Source organism: Mustela putorius, unplaced genomic scaffold, assembly GCF_011764305.1.
Source record: "Mustela putorius furo isolate JIRA1106 unplaced genomic scaffold, ASM1176430v1.1 tig00000480_pilon_pilon_pilon, whole genome shotgun sequence".
NCBI classification, from domain to species: domain Eukaryota; kingdom Metazoa; phylum Chordata; class Mammalia; order Carnivora; family Mustelidae; genus Mustela; species Mustela putorius.
The window spans coordinates 5,393,833-5,414,648 of record NW_025421397.1 but is presented as its reverse complement, the minus strand read 5'-3'; positions in this window follow the sequence as shown (position 1 = coordinate 5,414,648).

Sequence of the window (20,816 nt, the reverse complement as noted above, 5' to 3'; positions counted from 1 at the left end):
GCTGAGGAACATGTTTAAACATAATTCATTTACTTTTCCAAGTAAAATATACAGCACTTAGAAAATAGAGTATGCCTGAAATAATATGAAATGACTGAAGAAAATGCTTGATTATATTCTTAAAATTTAGTATTTATTTATTATTTTTTATTATTATACTATTGGTAAGAAAGAAGGAGGGAAGGGGGAAGAAAAAAATGAAGTAACAAAGGAAGGAGAAAGGAAAGGAAAAGATAGAGGAAGAAAGAAAAAAGAAGGAAGCAAGGAAGAAAAGAAAGAAGGAAAGGAAAAGAAAAGAAAAGAAAGAAAAAGAAAGAGAAAGAAAACAAAGAAGAAAGGGAGAGGAAGAAAAAAAGGAAGCAGGAAGAAAAGAAGAGAAAGAAGGAAAGTAAAGAATCAATTTTCTAAGACATCATGACTTGGCTTTACATATTAGAAAAAAAATCCTTGAAAAATTATGGTTTTTGAAATGCAGCACTCATTAATTTATTTATCCACTATTCAAAAATTTTTAAAAATTAACTGAACACTTACTACATACTGGGTCCGATGACAAGTATTAGCATATATGTAAGAATCAGGTTCCTTGCAACTGGCTGGAAGAGCTAACAAAAAAGATTTGTTTAGCCAGTCATAATAAATAATTGACTTGAAAGTCAATTAAATTAAGGGTTAAGATAACCAAGTTTATAAGGAAGAGGACACTGACATAATAAAGATCACTTTTTAAAAGAATCTTAATAATCACATTACATTTTTTTAAAGACTAAATCAATTCAATTATTCTCATCCTATTTAATTAACCTGAACTGTAATTTTAGTCCTCAGAATCTTTCAAATGAGTGTTCATATTATGGCCATAATTCCCTGACACAACCTTAGCAAAAGACATCAATCAGCATGCTAAACATCTGGAGGGTGCTCAAGCATTTATAACTATACACATGTACAAAACTCTTTACATAGTTATTAAATCCAACATGGATATTAAATATGCCACAGTGAAAGTTCCTATAACTCAAACATTTAAACAATAAACAAAATTGGATTTAGACACAAGCATTTTCTGAGTGGAGGACTTTTCCCTTTTAGTAATTGTTTTCTAACAGAATTAGAGGTGCGCTTATCTAGGAAAAGTAAATTCTGATTCTCTTCCTTTTGACGGCCCCTCTAGAATGTCAAATAAGTCACCTCTACATTGTAGCACTCAACGAAAGCATTTAAATGATTAATTACGATCCAATTGAATGATCATGCCTTATGATGGTGCCTGTGTTTTTATTTTTGTTTATCTTTGTTTTATTTTAATAACATATTATGCACATCACTAGAAAATATCACTTAAAACAAGTGTATATCATTCAAAATGAGTGTACAACATTGTGGATGTGGAAATTAAATGAAGATCTTTTTCTAATGACATTTTCTTTCCAAAAATGAATGAAACACAATAGCATATACATTAGTATTTAGTAATCTTATGTACAATAGCAAGGACTCCCACTGTTCCTTAAAACAAACATAACCTGTTCAAAGTCTATTAATCTTCATTACAGTGTAAGTATAGTTTGGTTAAGTAGCAATTGAGTGACTCCTTAATAAACATCCTTTGTAGGTGTTAATTGAGCCTCAGGGGCCATTTTAATTCACTCTACCTCTTTGGTTTATTTGAACTTTTGATTTGAATCAAGCAATAAATGTATATACTTGAGAAATTCTTATATGTAAATCGCTGAGTTAATTGCATGAATGTAGGAATACAAAATGGCACTAAAATAATGCACTCATATTTATGATGACTCAGGTTTTTGTTAAGTATCTTTTCATTTCCCGAAATCATATGCAGAATGTCTAAGGTGGTTTGGGAAAATTCATTATTTTGACTTTTGTACTAGGTCCTGTTTGGTTAATCACACTGCTCAGGGCAATATGATACAATTAAGGGAAGCCTTATGTCTTTAATGAAAATATTTCCACAAGTATATAAATATAGATTTTTATATGAGCATATTTAATATAGATATTGATATATTTAATATAATTATTTTTCAAGAGTAATTTTTTAATTTGATTTTCTTTATTTGAGAGAGAGCAAGCACACAAGTTGTGGGGAGGGGTAGAGAGCAAGGGAGAAGCAGGCCTCTTGCTGAACACGGAGCCAGAACCAGGGCTCAATCCCAATTCCAGGACCTTGAGATCCTAACCTGAGTTAAAGCATATGCTTAACTGACTGAGCCACCCAGGCGCCCCCTGAAGAATACTTTCTACTATAGAAAACATTTGGGGGAATTATATTACTTATTTTGTACAATATAGCAATCTTTTAAAGAGAAAACTGCTTAATTAATACTTTATATTTTCCCAAGTGTTATGATTTCCATGGTATAAAGTAATTTCATTACTTTACCTATTTTATTTAAATTTTCCAGGATCATTTTGAGATAATGTGTGCCCCTTGAAATTTTAACCATTACTATCAAAATAAAATAGTAAGATTGTAATGTATAAAATACAGATTTGGAAGTTTTAAGAAAATGTATATGATGTCTATATAAACATGGATAAAAATAACTGAAATTTAAAATATTAGTCTCAATATGGTTTCTTTTTTTCCTGCTTAGGAGATCTGAAGATACCCTCTTCTTTTAAACCTACCTAAATGGAACTTAGTGGATGATATTTTATGGTCGCATGTCTCATTTGGACACATGCCAGTTTTCTACACTTTCATCTTTCTTTCCATCTCGAGATGCATCTGCCAAACGTTAGACCTGGTTTCATTTCATCTGCATTATTATCAGATCTTTTAAAAATCTGCTGGGGGTGGGGGGGAAACTGGCTTAGGCAGCTAAAACCCCATTTTGCCAAATATATATATATATATATATATATATAATTATAAATATATGTATATATAATATAATATATATAATTCTGATTAGGGATATAAAATAAATTATACATAGTTTATCAATGCTCTTTTTTCCAGATGTTCATGTGTAAGTAATATGGGAACTTATAACAGCTGAGAACATTTTATACACACTGCTTTAGAAATAGTACTGTGATTTTTATTTCAACTAAATTATATATTCATAGATCTTCAAGGAGTTTATTCTGAGAAATCAAATTCCTTGTGAATGTTGTTACTATAAGTAAATAAGCCTCTAATTTCTAATTTGCATATCAGAACTGAAGGTATTTAATATCTTTTCATGACTCTTACTACCAGTCAAATTATTGTTCAGTCCACAGTCTAAAAGAATATTACTTCTCTGTCTTGGGAAAAGCTAACCAAGGGATCCTTTGTCCTTGACACCATCTTCTGCACCTACAGTGACCTCTCTCTTGCTGTATTTCTCTAGTTCTCTAGGTAACCATCATGAAAGATGGAAACTGTCACTTTTTTGAGGGGGGAAAGCAGAGGAAATGTGACATGTATGGAATATAGGCACACTGAATCTGAAAACTATTAGGATAAATAAATCTGAAGATCATAATACTACATAGAGTTTCTGTGATTATAGTTTACTTAAATTTTAATGTATAATTCTAGGACAAATTATAAAAGAAGATGAGAGTGGGAAAATAAAAGATGAATTCACAGATTATATTAGATTCTTTAAATCTATTCATACTACATAGACTCTCAGATCAAATATAGAATATTTTCTCCAATAGTTAGATTAGATATAGAATTTTTAATGTTATTATTTTCTTCTTAAATAATCAACTGGGAAACTCAGATGAGGGTTATAATTTTGCAGCATCCCACTGTATGCCAGCTAGCTATTTAATTTAATCCTTCCAAAAGTCTTATTAGGTACATATTATAAAAGACGCTTAATATAGGAAAAATAAATTTAAAACCACTTGTTACAGATATCTCCTTTTTTGTTATCTATCTTAGATACACTTCCACAGCTATGTTTTTTCTCCTATTATGTACAAGAATAAAGTTTTTTAAAAAATACTCTCATCATGGGTTGGTGGTCTCTATATCCTTTCCTGAATTATATGGTTCAAAGTTTAAAGGCTGGTAACTAGTAATAAATTTGCCCTCCTCTAATAGAAGAGAAACTTTAGCACTCTCAAAAGTGAGCTTTCTAATATTACGGTAGTGTGTATTTGTGTGTGAGTGTGTGTGTGTGTGTGTGTGTGTGTGTGTGCCTAGACTTGAAATCAAATTAATGATTTTTTTTCTTTAGAGCAGTAATTTTTGAAAAAATGGAGATTATCTTTCAAGGTTAGGATAGTGCTAGAGGGAAAAGAATAATGTCCTATTTAATACTGAATTAGCAGTGCCTAACACATTGGCCATCATGACATGGGAAATGAATAAACACTTTTGAATTAATAATAATGACCAGTTCAGTGCAGGGGATGACACATTATAATGAAGGATAGAGCAACAAATATATATTTAAACAAAAGCAACATAAAAAAACTGAGTCTGTTGTTATTTAGTATAAGGGCAAATGGAATTATAAAACAGTGGTTTCTAGACTATTTTAGTACTTTCATTTTTATTACTAAAGGGGACTCTAAAATACTAAAAATAGCATATATTTTGGATACACATTTTAAGAAAAAGGCAATGACATGTGCAACATATTTAAAAATATTTTTCATTGGGACACCTGGGTGGCTCCATCAGTTAAAAATATTTTTCATTGTATTTGTTAAAATTTAGTTTTAAAGTCTTCACATTTAAATTCATAAATTTTAGTTACTTTAAAAATAAAAGTTCCAGTAAATAAATAAATAATATTCCATCCATCCATCATCCATCTATCCCTTTATCCCTTTATATACTCAAACATACATACATACGTATACATACCTGTTTCTATCTATATGTTGTTGTTTTACTGAGCACCTATTATGTGCCAAGCCTTGTTCGAAGTGAGAATTAGGTGTCAAAAAAAAGAAAGAAAGAAAAAGGAAAAAGGTAAACCAGATCCATGTCTACTTTGAGCTTACATTTTTAAAATGAGGGATAGAAATTAACATTTAACAAGTAAATGAGTATATCAGATGATAAAGACATCTAAGGAGATAAAGATCAGGAAGGAAGGGAATTTCGAAGGGAAGGGAGTTGATATTTAAGTAGTCTGCATGATCAAGCTCCAGTGATAAGGTGGCACTTCAGCCGGGTCCAGAAGGAAATGGAAGTGTACACTGTTCAAGTATATGGGATATTGTCCCAGGCAGAAGGAACAGAAAAGCAAAGGTCCCAAGTTATTATCAATTTTGGAATATTTCAGGGGCCAGACAGCCTGGAGCTGGGTCAGTAAAGGGGGCCAGAGCTGGTGAGCTCAGGGAGGCAGTAGCACCAGGTTCCCCATTAAAGCTTATAGGTCAGTCCAGGAAGAGTTCGTTTTCATTCAAATAAGATGGGAAGTCATTGGAGGACGTGAAACACTGGTGTGATGACATCTGACATATATTCTAAGAAAGTCTGGGCAACGTGTTAAGAATAAACAAACAGAAGAAAGCAGGGTAAAAAAAAAAAAAAAACAAACCCTAGGAGGCTGTGGCAGTAGAGTAGGTAAGAAATGATATGGCGGCGGGGGGGGGGAGTGGAAGGTTGGGGTACCAGGTGGTGGGTATTATAGAGGGCACAGATTGCATGGAGCACTGGGTGTGTTGAAAAAATAATGAATACTGTTTTTCTGAAAATAAATAAATTGAAAAAATTTAAAAAAAAACAGATGATGTAAGCTTGCACCAGTAGTATGGCTAAGTGGAGCATTCCTAGGGAGAGATCACAAGTAGTCAGAGAGACAGGCAGAGAGAGAGGGGGAATCAGGCTCCCTGCTGAGCAGAGAGTCTGATGTGGGGCTAGATTCCAGGACCCTGAGATCATGACCTGAGCAGAAGGCAGAGGCTTTAACCCACTGAGCCACCTAGCTGCCCCTTCCTTGGTGTTTTGACAAGCTACTTATACTTGAAACTCAATTATTTATATATTTAATTAACCTCATCTTGATGTAGGCAGAGTTTTGGAAATAAAGCTTTTAGTTGTTGGTCTTGCAACTTTTGCAAACATTTTTTATAAAAAATACAACTTACTATACATTTGAGTATTTAAAATATACGATTTCTGATTAATCACAGCCCTGCTCTTCTGGTGACCTAGGAGCTTTGCAAGCGAATGACAAAAACTGACAACTGGGGGCGCATGGGTGGTTCAGGTCATGATCCCTCGGTCCTGGGATCCAGCCCCTCGTCAGGCTCTCTGCTCAGAGGAGAACCTGCTTCCTCCTCTCTCTCTGCCTGCCTCTCTGCCTACTTGTGATCTCTGTCTGTCAAATAAATAAATAAAATCTTTAAAAAAATTGACAATTGATCTTTTATATAGTTTTATTGCAGGAATGGCCAGGATTCATAAATGCTCTTATATAAGATATATTCTAAAATCATTTCAAGTTGGAGAAATATATTAAAAAATCCTTGTTTCAGTTGATAAAACACTTAAGTTAATTTTACTTTCTCATGTGAGTGGGAAGGGTAATGAGAAGTTAATGAATAAATAAAATAATTTAGAGATTAAAAAAACTATTATTGGCATTGAACTGTAAGGAATTAAGAAAAGTCCTGGTGCACTAAATAAATTTCTGATAATGTAGGTGAAATTATAATTTTACTAAGGAAATTAGAAGATATTTTGCCAGTTATGAAACTTGTCCTTTAATATTTATTGAATTGTGTACATGGGATTTACATATATTAGCCAGATTTGATGCATTATGAGACATCATTTTGTTTTTATTTGTAGAAAAATTCTAGTCAAATGAAGAATGTATGTGTGCTAGTCAAACTGCTGGTTTTGCATAGGGATGTTAACCCTACTTCATCAAACAATTTTTAAAAACTTAATTTGCTTTGCAGAAACAAATTTTCAATAAATGAATGTCCCTTCACTTACCAAAACTGCCTGCATGAATAGAATAGACTACTAGAACAATTTACCTTACAATTCACATTTCCTCTTTCTAAATTTTGCCTGAGGAGTCGAAGATTGACACTTACATCCAACAGAACAAGCTTACCAGAAGACTCATTCATTATCTCTCATCTACTGCTACAAATCTATACTTCTGTATAAGCACTGAAAATCCAGACTATGGATTTCTGACACTCACAAAAATGTCTAGCCAAGCAGACTAATTGAAGCCACAGGATATTTCAATCAATCAATCAATTAGTATTGAGAATTGGCTGTGTACTTAGCCCTGTGCAGTGAAGGGTATAAGAACTTATCTTAGAAAACATGAACAGGAGGAAAGATTTTAGGAAGGAAGATTTTAAATTATGACTATCCCACAACATAAGATGTTTTAAACATTTTTCAAATTCTTATATATACACACATGTTTTGCCACTACTTTTTCACAATTATTTCACATGCCTGTTTTCCAAACATGCGAAAAGGAAGCATAGAGAAGCCAAGTTAGCAATCACACAATTACCCAGACTCCTAGTAAGCCATGCCTGAGTCTATTCCTTTGGTTAACGAGAGAGACTTTTATAGGTTATAGAGTTGTAAAATTTTAATTTTCATATGCAACATAATTCCTAAAGTTGCCCACTTCCTTTGCATTAGATTGTGCGAACCCCTTTTAAAATGTCTTTTCCTTTCCTATGGGTAGTGTTTTCTAAAAAAGCCATAGAAGAAAGCAGTTATTGCAGTGTGAATTAATCATTTCCTATTCAAACACATAGCACATGCATATTTGTGTGTGTGTGTATGCCTGCGTGAAAACACAGAGGGTACGAAAGGGATTCAAGTCGTAGAGAAAAATATAGTCAATGACATTAAAGTGAAAATGAACAGTTGGACATTTATTTCTTTTTGACAGAGAGCAGTTAGATTATGGGGTAAACAACATTTATTAGAAGTTAAAACATAGTGTCAAAACTTTAAGTGGAGCCAACTTACAGAAGTCGCTGAATTTCACACAGATGCAATTTTTTACATTGTTGTTATTTTTTTAGTGCTATTGATGGTGGGGCATTTTGGGGGGTGTCACTGACATACAACCTCTAATCTTTCAATATAGTATTCGAACAGAAGACAAGGAGAAGGAAATTTCAATGACATAATAATTTCAATGATGTCACAATTATAATAAATAAAGGAACTCAACAGTAAGAAAAGACCTACTCATGATCTTCAATAAAACAAGCAATTTAACTAATATGTCATTTAGTTAGACCGTCCAATATTGAAATAATTTAATTTCTAATAATAACTTAGACTGTTAGGTAGAAATGATTAGATATTTGACTTAGTGTTATTTAATTACTGGAATCTATTCAATTATGGAACAAATGTTTATTAAGCACTTGCTATGTGCCTGTAAAGTGCATTGTGAAGGGGGTTTCTCATTGTCCACACAGAGCTTATAATTTATTTGTGGAGAAGAGGTATAAACAACTAAATAAACTAAAACCAAAACTAAACATTTTAAGTGTTATGAGGTGATCAACATTGTGAGATACCAAATGGCATTACACAGAAATTCTTAAACAAGTGTTCCCCACAAATTTGACATTAGAACCCACCCAAAGAATAGAAGAGATATACTTAGCACATGGATGAAGAGACAGAAAAGAGACAGAATGCAGAAATAGAGGAAAACTGATATAAGGGCAGGGGAAAAAGCAAATGAGAGAGAGAATGGTTGCAGGAAGTCACTTCAGCAGCAAAATGCAGTGGGTCTTGGAGGAACATAAAGGCCACCGTCAGTGAGTATGCGTGAGGAAGAGAGGTCAAGGGATGATGAAATTCATAGTATAGAGTTTCAACTTGAATTGTACCTATAGTGGAAAGTTATTGAAGGCTTTTAAGCAGGGAGATAATGTATAATTTAAGATTTTTTTAATTACCTTGATTAGATTGGAAAAATGCAAAAATCAAAAGAACAAGATAGATCACTGAGGAATATTTTCTTCCCCAACAGAAAGACTCAATAATGTCCACAAGGATCATTCAGTAATAAATTTTGGAAATAATAAAAAAAAAAAACTGGGCAGTATTAAACTTGCTTTCATGGAGTAGTGCCATCTTAATTTAATTCAGGAATTTTGTCATCTTCCAAAGTGATGTAATGACAGTGCTGGGGTTTGTATTTTTTTTAAAACACTTTCACATGTTTTCTCACTTTATAAACACCATGCTAGTTTTCAAGAAGAAAACGCGGCTCTACATTCTGACAGTAAAGCTGAGATCTGATGGACGAGGGAAAGCAAACCACAGAGAAAGCAAGAAGAAAAAGAAACATTAGATGCAAACATCCTGGGTGTTTGGGTGAGGAGACTGCTTAGCATCTTAACTGAATTGAAGGGATATTGTGGGAAGAAGCAGTTTTGAAACACAGGAGAGGTTCCTAGCACTTTTTTAGATTATTAACCTAAAGGTTAAAACTATGATGTAACCTGTACAAATTTGTATTGGTCTCTAGCATTTTTCAGAATTCAGATATAGATCTTTTGAAATTGCCATAGCACACTAATCCCTTCCTGAAAATATTGAGGTGAAATATTGGTAACGAACAAACCCAGGTAAATCTACAGATGTTGAACTTACGTTCTCAGCGTAGAGGGTCTGTTGGCATATACTCCAGAAACTGTATCTGGGTGATCTCTATAATTCTTCTCTTTCACCAGTCTAGTTCCAAGTACTTTGAAGATTAACTCACTCTTATTGTCCTCTGCTCATCTAGTATTCTGCATTTCATCTGCAATTTGCACTCCCTGAGCACTAAGTTTGTGATTTTTCAAACATTAAGTATAATTAATCCATTTTATCCTATGATTTAACTTCAGAAAGCTACACAGTTCTGAATAAAACATGATTGTAAATACACAAGAATTCCCCAAAATTAACTTAATAAAACATTGAATGTTGTCCATTATCTACTTTCTATCTACTTTCTTTTGTATGATCTACATAAATATTAGCTTGGAGCAAAAAAAAAAAAAAAAAAAAGGGGGGGGGATTCATAAAAAGTAGAAACTCTCCATAAATCAAAAATGGCATTTTTTAAAAATGTGTAGAATGAAAAACAAAATATCTGCACATTTTTGTAAAACTGTGATATGTATGATTTGGGACTTTTTGAAAATAGTATATTGAAAAGAATCAATTTGCTGAAAGTAGAAACAGATAACAAAATAACAAGAGAAGACCTCAAGAGGAGAGATATATTGATGCATCTTCAATATTCACTATATGAGAGGAGCATGATCAAAAAAGTAAAGTGACACAGATAGAGCTTACTCTTGGAGCAACCAGACTTGGTTTTGAATTCAGACTGGCACTTATTAATTGCGTCAACCTGACATTGTTTCAAAACCTCTCAGAGACTCTGTTTCCTAATCTGGAAAATGATTTGGAGGAAAATAAATTAAATTATATCTTTTATTACAAGTCCCAGCATATAGAAGATACTCAACAAATATTAATCTCTGTCTTTCCATACCCTTTTTCTCAGTTGAGGTGTTCACCATAAATGCACTACTATTTAATATATAAAGTATGAAACTCTTAGTTAATGAGTAAATTAAGAAAATCAGATATTATAGATGGAAAATACCACTGTTTAAATATTAAGGTAATGTATTAATGTCCATAAGTTATAAGGAAAAAATGGATATTTTGAAGTTGACTTTAAAGAATAATCATGCACTTAACAATAAAGTTTTCAATAGCAGGTGATTACATTAATTAATGGTGAAGTGTGATAAGGTTTGTGTTATCAAAAATTTTGTTCATTGATCATACCTACCAGAGTGAATCTTGAAAGTGATTGTGAAGAATGTGCAAAGTTTCATTTACTATTGAAAATATTACCAAATTTTAATATTACCCATATTCACCTTATATGACCTGCATCAAGGGATCACTTTGAGGTTAGTGGCCAGATGGTAAAGGCTCAAACACTGTCACTCTCCCCGACTAGAGGAGCTCTAAAGATACCACTGACAGGTAATAGTCCCATAGTCAGTCTGAGGGACCCAAATGGCAATCATCTGGGTAACAAAGATTCCAAATATATTGTGCTTAAACAATAAGAATTCATCACTAAATAATGGGGAACACATATCAAAAGGAGAAACCTCAGGAGAAAGCAGTTATTAGCACATAGAAAATCATTCTCATAATAAATATTTAAGTCAGTGCCTAAGGCTTTCACCAAGGATCCCATTTTGTTGAATTCTTGTATTTATTTAAGATCACAATATTTAAAGAATATATAATTTTGCTTATGTGCAATTTGCAGTCAAATTGCTGAAATGTCATCTGAGTATGTTAAAGAGCAAAGGTAGGCATTTTGAAAATAAGATTTTCTTTGATAAAATACAAATAGAATTGAATTTACTTCATTAATTTAGTTTGTAAGAAATATATTTAGAGACACAATGTTAAATCCAGTGAAAAGCCTTTGTTGTTGAATTTCATATGTCATTTTTGTTCCTATTCTTTCCTTAGCACTTAAAAAAGATATAAATAATGTATTTTTCCTGTATAATTTTCTGCTTTTGTACATTAGCAAGAAACCATCATTTCCCAAAGAAGCATTGGTGGGGGGTCTCAGCTCTTTCCTTTCCAAGACCTTAAATAATTTATAATGTTTTCTGTTTCATACTAGTGTCAAACCCCATTCTAGATGCTTTAGTGGAGGTTACATCCTAGTGGGAAAAGACAAACAAGCAAATAAATAAGTCAACAATGTCATGGGGATTTAATTATTATGTAGAAAAATGAAGTAAGTGGCGAACCAGAGGAAGCTGGGGGAGCTGCAACAATTATTTTAGATAATATGGTTAGAGAAAGTCTCTGATCAAATGACATTTGAGAAGAGGCCTGAATAAAGAGGTCGGAGGGGGGGAGGGAGGCTCACAGTTACCAGGGAAATAGTCATCAGGGCAGAAAAAAGGCAAGTAAAAACCCTCCAAGGCATGTGCTTGGCATGTGAGAGCAACAATAAATGGGGTAGAAGAATAAACAAGTGGATGACTCAATAAGCTGTTATCCCTACTGATAACAAATCTCTGCAACATTCTGTCTTCTAGGGGTTGCGTTTGTTTTGTTTTGTTTTTGCTTTTGTTTGTTTTTGTTCTAATTCCCCTCTACCTTAGAATCTGCCTTTCCCCAAGCCTCACCCATCTCTTTCAGTCTTTTTTTTCTTTCCCTTCTACCATTGTTGGGCTCAGTTGTATCACTGCCCTCTACCTTCCTCCACTAATGTGGTCTAGCTGTTACACAAAGTTCTCTTAAGTTCTTGTACTATGCCTTCAGCATGCACTGGGATTGCTAATAAAAGAAGCTTAGATGTTTGTAGGCGCACACATGTTTTTTGCTTGCAAAGCTGATAATCTATTTCATTTCACTTAAAATTGTTTTGAATTTCTTATTTATCTCCTCTGGGATGTTAAATTCTTGGACAATGTACCTAAATAGAGCTTTTGGTGTTCTTTGTTTTTTGGTTTCTTTTTGCATTCATTTCATTTCAATTCCGTGGTGTGTTCAGAAGATATGAGTTTTTCTTCAGCACAATGTTGTATTTTTTTCATATATATCTTATTCCCTCCTCTTAGAATGTCAATTAGTCAGTTATAAATTATGGGTGTTTCATTCACAGCTCAACTTTTAGAACATATACTGACCAATTACCCTTTTTTTTTTTCAAATTATCTAACTCATTAAATTGTTCCCTATCTTTGTATCCTCTGCTTTCCTGTCAACTGAAAGCATACGCAAAAATAGGGACACTGGTATAATAAAGCCTCATGTACCCATCACATGAATTTCATTTTCCTATTCATGGATTTTTTTCATCTCTATTTACATTTATATTATTCACCTACTTTCCTGTGCATTATTTTTTTTTAAAGATTTTATTTATTTATTTTACAGAGAGAGAGAGAGAGTGAGATCACAAGTAGGCAGAGAGGCAGGCAGAGAGAGATTGGGAAGCAAGCTCCTCGCCGAGCAAAGAGCCCAATGCGGGGCTCGATCCCAGGACCCTGAGATCATGACCTGAGCGGAAGGCAGAGGCTTAACCCACTGAGCCACCGAGGTGCCCCTCCTGTGCATTATTTTGAAAGAAATCCCAGACATTACATTATTTCATGTACAAATATATATAAATATATATCTAAAGAAAAATATATATATTTTTTAATGTAAGAAGTGAATACACCTGAAGCTATAAAACTCTTAAAAGAAAACATAATCAGTAAACTCCTTGACAATGGTGTTGGCAATGACTTTTTTTTTTAAAGGTTTATTTCTTGGGGTGGGAAGAGAAGGAAAGAGAATCCAAGCAGATTCCGTACTCAGCGCAGAGCCCTGTGTGGGGCTTGAGCTCACAAGCCAGAGATCAGAACCATGAGATCGTGTCCGTGATATCACCACCTGAGCCAAAATGGCCTGACACCAAATGTAAAAACAAACAAGTGGAACTAATAAACCAAAATGTTTCTGCACAGCAAAGGAAACTATCAACAAATTTAAAGGCAACACATTGAATGGGAGAAAATGTTTGCAAATCTATGTCTGAAAAAGAGTTAATATCTAAAATATATAAAGAATTCATACAACTTAAGAGCAAAACCCCCAAACAATCCGATTTAAAAGTGGACAGATCTGAATAGACATTATTTCAAAGAAGACATACAGATGGCCAACAAGTACATGAAAAGATGCTCAACATCACTAATCATCAGGGAAATGCAAATTAAAACTATAATGAGATATCACCTCACACCTGTTGGAATGGTTATTATGAAAAAGACAAAAAATAATAAGTGTTGGTGAGAATGTGAAAATAAAAGGAACCCTTGGGGCGGCTGGGTGGCTCATATCTTCTGAACACACCACGGAATAGAACTATCATATGATCCAGTGCTTCTCAATATTTATCCAAACAAAAAGAAAACACTAATTCAAAAAGATATATGCCCCCTGATGTTCAATGCAGCATTCTTTACAATAACTAAGATAAGAGAAAAAACCTGTGGCCATTGATGGATGAGTGGATAAAGAAATTGTGGTATATATTTACAATGGAATATTATTCAGCTACAAAGAAGAATGAAATCTTGCCATTTATGACAATATGGATGGAACTTGGAAACATTAGGAACTGAAATAAGTAAGTCAGAGAAATACAAACATCATAAGATCTCACTCAAATGTGGAATCTAAATGAAAAAAAAGCAAAAAAAAAAAAAAAAAACCCAAAACAAAAAACAGCACAAAGCTCATAGATATAATGGATTGGTGGTTGCCAGAGACAGGATGTTGGGGGATGGGCAAAATGAGTGAAGGGAGTCAAAACGTACAAAATTCCAGTTGTAAAATAACTAAGTCCTGGGACTGTAATGTACAGCATAACAACTATATTAATAATATTGTATTGCATATTTTAAAGTGGCTAGGAGAATAAATCCTAAAAGTTCTCATCACAGGAAAAAGTTATAACTATGTGTGGTGATGGGTGTAAACTAAACCTATTATGGTGATCACTTCACGATTTATACAAATATCAAATCATTATGTCATACACTTGAAACTAGTATAATACTATCTGTCAATTATATTTCAGTAAAAAAAATAAACTGAATACCATTATCAAGCAAAAAAAATAAATAATAGTATCACATATGCAATGAGTATTCAAATCAACCAGGGTTGCCAGTTGAGTTGAATTTTTTTTTTAATTGAATTGGCACTTAAGCAAGATTCATACCATTTCAAGTTCTAAATATCGATGCTCATATTTTATATTCCTAAGATCCATTTTTTTAAAAAGATTTTATTTATTTATTTGACACACATAGAAATCACATGTAGGCAGAGAGGCAGGCAGAGAGAGAGGAGGAAGCAGGTTCTCCGCTGAGCAGAGAGCCCGATGCGGGACTCGATCCCAGGACCCTGAGATCATGACCTGAGCCGAAGGCAGAGGCTTAACCCACTGAGCCACCCAGGCACCCCCTAAGATCCACATTTTTTAAGATTTGGATTTAATTATCTTGGTTTACTACTTTTTATGATCTTGTATCCTTAAAAATTCCTTGAGATTTTGTCTTTTAGCTGATTTTAATTTTTCTGAAATGTTTGGTGGTGTTTGGTTGCATGCTCAGATACCAAATGATATTTCTTTGGTGTAAGAATCCCTGTTTGTCTCCCTTGTCAACCAGTTGCAGAAACTGGTTCCAGAAATACCTCCAAAGATGTGGGGTAGCGTGGCATATGCTGCTTTTTATGGTGTGCAGATGACTTCTGAATTTCAGGGATCTACATTCTTCTTAGACATTACTCATTATTGGAATATTTGCCCTACCTCATTTACTCCTAAACCCCACTCTTGAGAAGGAGTGTGGGGGTGAATGGAGACAAGGTACAAATATGGCTACTTTAGCTGAGGACATGTGGTGTAAAGAGAAGAGGGAGGGGGCAAATCTTCTGGTTCTATTAGTGCAAGTTCATGATTAGTAAACCTGATAATTACATGAAGGACCTCTCTGGATTTATGCTTGAAGCATACCTAGAAGTCCTCCTCCCCACTAATAAAAACCCCACAATTAAACACTTCTACCAAGTGTTAAGATCTGGTTGTCTCTGGCCATTGTAAGCTCAGCCTCTTTCTGCCTTTTGAGCATTTCTCAAAGTTTATTTCCTGTTTATGATACTTTATAAGCACAGTAATACATGTGCATACAAAAATACAAAGATACATGTTATATAGATATATCTATGTGTCTATACATCTATATCTTCATAGATAATTTTCTTATAGCATAAAAGAAATGTCTATACATGTGTTCTTTCTGATTCATGGTAGGAGAAAATATAGACAGAGCACTCAAATCTGATCTATTGATTCAATTAATTATTCATGTATTTCTAACATTACATTAACGTATGCTAATTAATATATACAATCTCTTTTTATTTATATCATTTATCTACCTACTTACCTATTGAGCAAATTTAAGATTGAAAACTGAAATTAGAAAAAAATCCAATTCATATAATTTGATGATTTATCTTCTCCTTTATGTCATCTAACTCTTTCCATCAATTATATATGCCTCAACTTTCAAAATAGTTATGACCCAAGGGGACAAAAATTATTCAAGGTAGGATATCTATATCCTATTAAGTATGTCATTTAAGTGAGAGTATTACCAGCTGTTCTTTAATCAATGAGGTCAAGAGCAAACTCTTCTTATGAATATTTCCAATCATGGTAAAATGTTGATAATGTTCTTTAATCCAGTCGTAATTATTAAATATCATGGACAAGACTATGGGGAATTACCCATGTAAATAGTCATAATAAATTAGCTTTGTATTCTAGAAATAAACTAATAGATGTATATGAATGTTAAAATTTATGAGCATGATTTCTATTATATTCATTTCACACAAGGAATTTTTAAAAGTATTGGGAATATTGGTATTAGAAAACAGATGAAAAAGAGAAATACCTATGTCATCTCCCCCAACCCAGACAGGCACTGGAGGCCTCTCATGTGAAAATAAATAGGATCTTTACTTTGCCTCACAGAGCAATTTAAAATTTTGTGGAGGAATTTAAAGAGTACACTTTTTAAGCCATTAATGAGAATAACTTATTAAAAAGAAATACTGCCAAATAATGAAACATTTTTTTATGAAGTAGTGAGTTTGGGTTTTCAGTTATCCAACCAGAGGCTAAATTGTTACATGTTTATACCATTGTAGATAGAATTCTTGATTTAGGAGGATGTGTGGTACTGGGGTGAGCTAGCAGTCCCTGACACTCTTTCCTACATTAAGATACTTTGATTGTATTTTATCAAATTAGATATAAATTAGGCTAGAGGCAAGTTAGTATTGAAGAATGTTTATAAAAGGTTAACATTAATTGAGAAATTGCCTTTTATCATATTTTTGCTTGGATCATTTTACAAATTTAGACATTTAAAGCTTGATCTACCTGGCGGCTTTTTCTTTCATTTCAGAGATCCATTAATTGCTTTGTTGCCCGTTCTAATGGTTAGTAAGTAAAAAATAAGCATCTGAAATAACACAGTTGGGGTCCACTTTACCGAGATTCTTTTTAGCTGTTGGGTAGCTAAATGATGTTCATACCCACTGTTCTCTCTGAACATTAGTGCTCCATAACTGTCTTCTACAATTTAATTCATTTGCTTCCTTCACTTGACTCTATCGAAGGAAAAAAACAAAAAACAAAAACAAAAACACAAAAAAACAAAAACTCGAAAGCTGTGTTTATACTAAGGAAGAGAGGGTAAGAGGTGGTGGTAGGGAGAATAAACACCTTACTTTAGAAGTAACATTAAGATTTATGGGCCCATTTAATCTGTATTGACCTGAATATAAATATAAAAAAAGCAAGAATCACAGTAGTAAATTTCAAAGATTTAGACCTATTGATTCAGATAGAAATTCATAACTCAAAGAGCTAACATTTATTCACTATAACAAGTGTTACCAAGTGGCATAGTTTTCCTTGTTGTAAAAATTCACTCTGGTAAATATTGTTTCTATATTCTAATATTGAAATTCTCTTTCCCAATGCCCTAAAAATCTTTTGTCCATTTACTTCTTTCAGATATCGAGGGCATTTGTGTATGGAATACTGCCTTAAAATGATAGCTATGGCCCCAAAAAAGAGTTCTTAGGCCTGTCTGGATTACTTTCTTTCCCCAATCAGTGCATTATGTTTCAGAAAGTCTAATACATTAAATATGCCAATATAATGGTCATTTATCACAGTTATTAATTTAAAACATATTGGTGATTTTCAAAATAAAGTTTTACTTGAAGGATCCGTGTATTGTTAATAGTGTTAAAATGTTATCATATTTGGATTATAAATTATTAGAGTAAAAAAAAAAACCCAAAATCAGTGTTTGTAATTTACTCTGTGTGTGTAACTGTATGTGTGTGCAGTACAGATTCACGAATATACGAAATGTGCAATGTTTCTCTTTTGGATACACTCAAGTTTTTCCTTCTAATACTGTTTCCTCTGTGGATATATATGCAAGATGAATATCCCTTTTAGTCAATGTATCTAAAATAAGATAGTGGAATAAATTTAACTGATAGACTTAATGTTTTCAAACTCCTTTACCTGAGAAAATCTATATTCATATGTGGTCTTTTACATGATAAGCGAATACATTAAATGTGTCTATGTGTGTTGGATATTTAAAATACATTTAGAATTTTTTTAATTCAAATTAGTTAACATATAGTATAGTACTGATTCCAGGAGTAAAACTTAGTGATTCATCATTTACCTGTAACACCCAATCTCATCCCAATAAGTACCCTCCTTAATGTCCTTTAAACACATCATAGTAAGCCTTCCCTAATGCCCGTTAAGCACAAATCTATTAAGCACATCTCTCCACACTCCTTCCCTCCAGCAACTCTGTTTATTCTCTATAGTTAAGAGTCTCTTATGGTGACTCTCTCTCTCTGTTTTAATCTTATTTTATTTTTCCTTCCCTTCTCCTGTGTTCATCTGTTTTGTTTCTTAAATTCCAATATATCAGTGATCATATGGTATTTGTCTTTCTCCAACTTATTTCGTTTAGCATAATACCCTTTAGTTCTATCATTGTTGCAAATGGCAAGATATCATTCTTTCTGATGGCTGAGTAACTTTCTATTGTATATATATATCACATCTTCTTTATCCATTCATCAGTTGATGGACACAGGCTTTTTCTGTATTTGGCTATTTTAGATATTGCTGGTATAAACACTGGGGTGCATGTGCCCATTCAAATCAGCATTTTTGTATCCTTTGGATAAATATCTAGTAGTGCAGTTGCTGGATAGTAGGGCAGTTCTATTTGTAACTTTTGAGGAACCTCTACCCTGTGTCCTGAACAGCTGCATCAATCTGCATTCCCACCAGCATCGCAAGTGTTCCCCTTTCTCTGCATCCTTGCCAACAAACATCTACTGTTTACTGAGTTGTTAATCTTAGCCATTCTAACAGGTGTGAGTGGTATCTCATTGTGGTTTTGATTTGTAGTTCCCTGATGATGAGTGATGTTCAGCATTTTATTCACATGTCTGTCAAATATTTGTATGTCTTCTTCAGAGAAATGTCTGTCATGTCTTCTGTTCATTTCCTAACCAGATCATTTATTTGTTGGGTGTTGATCTCGATGAGTTCTTTATGGATTCCTGATACTAGTCCTTTATCTGATTTGCCATTTGCAACTATCTTCTCCCATTGTAAAGGTGACTTTTTTTTTTTAATTGTTTCCTTCTCTGTGCGGGAGTTTTTTTTTTTTTTTTCTTTCCTAGATGAGATCCCAATAGTTCATTTTTGCTTTTGTTTCCCTTACCTCCAGAAATGTGTCTAGTAAGAAGTTGCTGTGACCAAAGTCAAAGAGGTTTCTGTCTGTTTTCTCCTCTAGGATTTTGACACTTTCCTATCTCACATTTAGGTCTTTCATCCCTTTTGAATTTATTTTTGTGTATGTCATAAGAAAGTGACCCAGTTTATTCTTCTTCATGTGGCTGTCCAATTTTCCCAATAACATTTGTTGAAGAGATTCTTTTCCACTGGAGATTCTTTCCTTCTCTGTCAAAGATTACTTGACCATTTAGTTGTGGGTTCATTCCTGGGTTTTCTATTCTGTTCCATTGAACTATGTGTGTGTTTTTGTGCCAGTACCATACTGTTTTGATTATTACAGTTTTGTAATAAAGCTTGAAATCTGGGATTGTGACACCTCCTACTTTGTTTTTTTTTTCCAACATTACTTTGGCTATTCAGTGTCTTTTCTGATTCTGTGCAGATTTTGGGATTGTTCTAGTTCCGTGAAAAATGCTGATGTTATTTTGATCAGGATTGCACTGAAATGTGTAGATTACTTTGTGTAGTTTAGATATTTTAACAATATTTGTTCTTCCAATCCATGAGCATGGCATGTTTTTCCATTTCTTTGTGTCTTCTTCCATTTCTTTCATACGTGTTCTATAGTTTTCAGTGTACAGATCTTTCACCTCTTTGACTAGGTATATCCCTAGCTATCTTATAGTTTTGGGTGCAATTGTAAATGGGATTGATTTCTTGGTTTCTCTTTCTGCTATTTCATTTTTGCTCTACAGAAATGCAACAGATTTATGTACATTTATTTTACATCCGGTGACTTTGCTGAATTCATGTATCAATTCTAGCAAGATTTTAGTGGAGTCTTTCAGGTTTTCTACATAAAGTATCATGTCACCTGTGAGGTATAAATGTTTGACTTCTTCCTTGACGATTTGGATGCCTTTTATTTCTTTTTGTTGTCTGACTTCTTAGGCTAGGACTTTCAGTACTATGTTGAACAACAGTGGTGAGAGTGGACACCCTGTCATATTTCTGACCTTAGGGGAAAAGCTTTCAGAATGTCCCCATTGGGGATGATATTAGCTGTGGGTCTTTCATATATGGCCTTTGTGACGTTGAGATATGTTCTTTCTATCCCTACTTTCTTGAGGGTTTTTATTAAGAAAGATGCTGTATTTTGTCAAATGCTTTTTCTGCATCTATTTAGAGGATCTAGAATGTTCTTAATACCAGACTTACTTGAGCAATATATTCAGACTGGCAAAATATTTTCTATGTGTCTCCTTATGTCTTTCCCTGAATTTTCTCTCTCCTTCAATCATGGTAGCTTTGTATAATGACAAAATTCTTAGCAGAGTATATATATAAAATTTGAAATGTTGAGAAGAGAGTGGAGCAGAATCAAGAAGGGAACAAAGTATGAAC